The 5,065-nt window shown below is 48.2% G+C and overlaps 1 protein-coding gene and 1 long non-coding RNA gene across 7 annotated transcripts in view; one reads left to right on the top strand and one right to left on the bottom strand.

Moving 5' to 3' along the window:
* PLXNA1 (plexin A1) overlaps nucleotides 1–5,065 on the bottom strand; it is a 293,334-nt gene that overhangs the window by 245,782 nt on the left and 42,487 nt on the right. The gene's annotated exons all lie outside the window — the stretch shown is intronic.
* LOC108784975 overlaps nucleotides 2,897–5,065 on the top strand; it is a 3,215-nt gene continuing 1,046 nt past the window's right edge. The window contains exons 1-2 of the long non-coding RNA XR_001941104.1: nucleotides 2,897–2,907; nucleotides 4,658–4,661. This is a non-coding gene — a long non-coding RNA (uncharacterized LOC108784975). The remainder of the gene's footprint in view (nucleotides 2,908–4,657; nucleotides 4,662–5,065) is intronic.

Genomic DNA, 5,065 nt, shown 5'->3' on the forward strand with positions numbered 1-5,065 from the left:
CAGAGAGGCTTGAATTACTGCCAAATAATTTCATTCTAGAGTTCAGTGACATTATAAACGGCGAGAGACAAACTCAAGTGGATTCTGTGCTGTCGACAGGCCCTGAAATGGAATTAAATCTGTGACATCCACTTACAAAACATTTATCATTTCATATATGCTGTTATTTTCCCTCGGCCCTCTGCTGCTGCGCCTGTCGACGGCACGGAATCCACAGTAGGGCGAGCGCTACAAAATGTCGACCTCCGGGCACCCCTTGCAGGGGGCCATTAACCCCTTTTGCGTCCAACACGGGGAAGCCAAAGCACAGTTACACATCCACAGAAATACATTAGGTAATTGAAGCACAGACAACACATAAGGGCCTGTGCTGGCGGGCTTTCGTTCATATAGCTCCACGTACCAGTCTATGGGAATGTAAAACCCATTTGAAGCAGGTCAACTACAGGTCAGGAAAAGGTCAACTGCAGGTCAGGAGGTCAAATGTACATTACAAGGAGGTCAACTGCTGGGTCAAATGGAGGGCAGAAGGTCAACTGCAGAGTGAAATGCAGATCAGGAGGTCAACTGCAGGGTCAAATGCAGGTCAGGAGGTCAACTGCAGGTCAGAAGACGGTCACACGTACATCAAAAGAAGGTCAACTGCAGAGTGAAATGCAGATCAGGAGGTCAACTGCAGGGTCAAATGCAGGTCAGGAGGTCAACTGCAGGTCAGAAGACGGTCACACGTACATCAAAAGAAGGTCAACTGCAGAGTGAAATGCAGATCAGGAGGTCAACTGCAGGGTCAAATACAGGCCAGGAGAAGGTCACCCGTACATTAAAAGGTCAAGGGCAGGGTGAAATGCAGATCAGGAGGTCAACTGCATGGCCAAATGCAGGTCAGGAGGTCAAATGTACTTTAAAAGGAGGTCAACTGCAGGGTCAAATGCAGGTCAGAAGGTGGTCAAACTTATGTCAGAAGGTCAACTACAGGGTCAAATGCAGGGGAAAAGGAGGTCAACTGTACGTCAAAAGGAGACCATCTTCAATAAATGTGAATGATTTCAGAAGAGTCTCAAACGGACGACAAACTGATGCCATTGACACAAGCCCAAAGCCCGTCAACACAGGCCTTCAAAACTTGACCCAACTAAAATATTCACATTTAAAGCCAAACTCCAGGTTTTGCGCTTCCTTTCCGCATAGTACCCTCTTCCTTAACGGCGGTACCTGCCAGCAGTATGTTCTGCTTTTTACTTTACATTTTTCTAATGTCTTCTTGCTGGTCATGGGGCACGCTGGGTCCTGTTCCTCTTACCTAATCTTCCAGCAGTGCAGTATGATCCAGAAAGCAGCGCCAACGTGTTGACGTTAGTGCCCTTATCTGTGTCAATACACTGAGTGCAGGGGGCTGTGCTCCCGGGGTGAAGTCATGGACACCCTGCGCTCAGTCTTTCCTCAGACTTCCAGGTTGAGTATTGTTGGGTGACAGTCAACCCGGAAGACAAAAGAAGAGGTACTGCAACGGGCAGCTTCTTGATGAATAAGAGTATTGCAGCCACATTGCTTAAAAAACATAAAGTTCACCTTACTATGACAGGGACCATAGGGAGTATGTACTTTACTTTCCCAAGACTCCCTCCTCCTCTCCGCATACCGTGCAGCTATCACTATACACGCTGCCACTGGATTCCAAGAAAGTGTCTGATTCTTATAAACTCAATTTGTTGCAGGCTCCAGGAATGCCCCATCTACCCATAAATACCAGTTTTCATTCCTGGATGGGGGAAGTAATGAAATGTTGGAAAAAGTCCCTACTCTAAAGAGAAACTGTTACTTTGCTCAATATAGGGAAGGTACAAATGCACTTTAGCTTATAACTCCAATGACTAGGCATTTGGTCATGTGACTGGCCACCTTGTCCAATGGTTTCTCTAGCCAAGGCAAGAATTCTGGTGCTTCTGCAACCATTCACGTGTCCATTAAATAACTTTACGTCAAAGTATTTCTAAATTGTAGTCTTTATCATTTGACTGAGGGGTGAAATAATCCACTGAATACGCCGGTTCCGCGTGCAATAGGTCGCCCTCTTATAAAGCGTTGCGCTTGTGACGAGTCTCATGACTGAGCTGCCAGACAATCTCAGGGACTATAATAAGTCTATTATCTGACAGGAAGATGCCGCAGCTGTGGTTAATACTCAGAGCTCCGGTATTTCAGTATGACCGGCGTTACACAACTTGCAATGAACCGCAGAGATTAAAGTTGGCCGGGCCTCCTAAATAATCATTTTATCTTCCCCAGGCATTTCTAAATGACGTTTATGTGTTTTTTTCAATCTGCTTAATTAGTGTGGAAAGTTAACATTTATGTTTTGTTCCTGGATGTCACCGCCGCACCCGGGCAGAGCTTCTGAAAGCAGATCTAGAAAGCAAAGGGTGTAAGGCTGGGTTCACACCTAGGCGGATTGAATATGCGCGGTTCGGGTCGCGCGTTTTTACAGCGATTCGTGGTAGACAAACGCGCGTTTCCGAGGGCTAGTTGGCCGTTTCCCAATGGAAACGCCCGACCAAAACGCCCCAAAGAAGTACATGTACTTCTTTGGGCGTAGGGCGGTTTCCCGCGCGTTCGTACTCGCAGACAAACGCCCAGATGGGAACCATGCACATTGAAAATAATGGCATTTCCCTGTTTGATCGTTTTTCTGCAAGTACGAAAGCGCAGAAAAACGCCCAGGTGGGAACCGGGCCTAAGCGGCCATGCAGGGCGATCAGGGAGCACACCTAGGGGCAGGAGTGACAATGTAACTTATTGTGTTGCATCTTCTTTCTTTTCTGAAAAGTTATTATTGACAACAACTTTGCAACGGGAGTAACAGAAAACTTTGAATGGGGAAAAAAAAAAAAAAGAATACCTGTTATGCTTGTGCTGCCCTTTTTATCCATCACATTGTTTTCAGTTATACCCGAGTACCCCTATCACAATGTTACGTAAGAGACGAGAGGGGGAGCTTACTGTAGTCTTGTCCTAGGGTGGCAACACTGCTTCCCCGATACAATTCTGTGGGTGAGTGTCGTCACCCTAGCACAGGAAGATAGTGGCAGGATCACCAATGGAAAAACAGCCTGTAGTTAGCTGCGTGGCTCTGTTGCTGCTTCCTGGCAAGCCAGCACGTTATTGGTCACCGTTGAGATTTGGTAATCAGAGAGATTCGGCAACCAACGAGTGACCGACATCCTTGACGCAAGTTAGTTCTCTCTTTAGCAACCCTGTACCTGGTTAGTTGCCACCATCAACATGACTGCTAATGGGACACGGCCCTACAATTAAGCACCAAGGTTTCTTCTCTCATGTCTCTTCACCTGTGCGTGTCTCTTCACCTTTACAACCAACCTGCAGTCAAGCAAGACAAACAAGAGAATGAAGTGGCTTCAGTATACTGGTGTTTTGACTGTGCCAGGACCAGGCGAGGTCTGAAAGCCATGATCCTTGAAGTGTGGGGTATGTAAAGCTGAATGTAGTGAGAGTGACCTTTTCTACATTCATTTATTGATTCACGGGAGGCATACGTAGTCACTCTGTGCATCCGCCCAACTCCAAGCGGTTTCTGTTTGGTCAGGAGTGCGATGTTGACCACCCGCCACATAAATCAGCGAAGCTCCAGAGACCCACCTTCGGCTCTACAATGTTTCCATTTTCGATACAAACAGGATTTGCCAAAGTTCTGCTTTAGCATGCTAAATGTTTCTCTGTTATTTAGGTCAAAGGATTTGGTAGGTGCCCCCCCCTTCCCCGGGCCTCTTCATCATATATCCATCTTTTGTTTTCCCGAGTCCAGTACACCGTCCACGCCGCGAGGTGCTGTTCTGTGCACTCTGGGGATCTGCACAAGCAATATTTATTAAGAGTGTAATAGAACTGCTTAACAGAGGGAAATAATAACCTGTTCATTGGCCCTTTCCCAGCTGCCCGCCAAGGTCACCTCCAATATATGACAGCGATGAATTATCACCATTCTGCTGAGATCGCACAGCCGGGGGAAACTGAAGATGCCTCAGAGAAAACCGTACGGATCCTGTCCCGGCTGGGGCTTCCAGACGTTGCCATCGCCCAAACTGGCTGCCCTCAACGTCACCCCTTGCCCCGGGAGGGGTCAGGCTGCTAAATATGGCCGGTTACATCAGACTTTTGGCAGGAAGCGCCATCCAAGGCTCACATTAGGCATAAGAGGTGGACACACGAGTGACTGTCTGCGCTCCCGCAGCTGTTGTATCAGAATACTGCGCTATTATTGTCATAGAAAGAAAAGCGATAGCGGCAGTGAAAAGCCGGTACCCGCGCAGGCCGAGCATGCTCTATGTAGACACAGGCTTGCTCGCCATGACATCAAATGACCGCAAGAGACACTGAGACTTGTGCAGAAGTAGAGGAAATGGAAAGCTAAAGGGGAACTCTTGGTACATTTGTAACACTTGTCTAGACAGAAACAAGCTGTCCTTTTAATGTGAAACTCCTGCTTTAATGTTGGTTACCGTTTTCAGTGGGGAAGGATTAAAACTACTGTCATGTGACCTTGTTGGGGAAAGGTCCTCTCACTTCCTGTCCTGGGGACACAGGTCAAGTGAGGGAAGTTTCTCTGGTGGGCACACAGATAGCAATAAAAACATGACTGCAGTCATGTGATGAGGGGGTGGGTGACAAAGTGGCTAGCGCATCCCAATGTGTCTGGTGTGGGCCCTTAGAGTGGGCAGCTTTACAAGTCTGCATGAATACAAAACACAGGGGTGTAACTACAGATCATGGGCACCATAGCAAAAATGTAATGGGGGCAGGGGCGTCCCCAGGCATGGTGTCACCCAGAGAGGCCACTGAGTGACACCCCACAGGGACGTCATCATGCACGCTTAGCTGCCAGCAGCCATCTTGGTGATGGACCCCTGGCAAAGAGGAGGCGGGGACGTTCTTCTACCCCACTCTCGTGCAACTTTCAGGACCGAGTGCCCAACTTTTCAGAGAAGGTGACTGTCAGTCATTTTGGTGCCACCCGGAACCCCCCTTGTGACGCCACTGGATCCCCCCCCCG

Source organism: Nanorana parkeri, unplaced genomic scaffold, assembly GCF_000935625.1.
Source record: "Nanorana parkeri isolate BGI_ZX_2015 unplaced genomic scaffold, ASM93562v1 scaffold135, whole genome shotgun sequence".
Lineage (NCBI taxonomy): Eukaryota > Metazoa > Chordata > Amphibia > Anura > Dicroglossidae > Nanorana > Nanorana parkeri.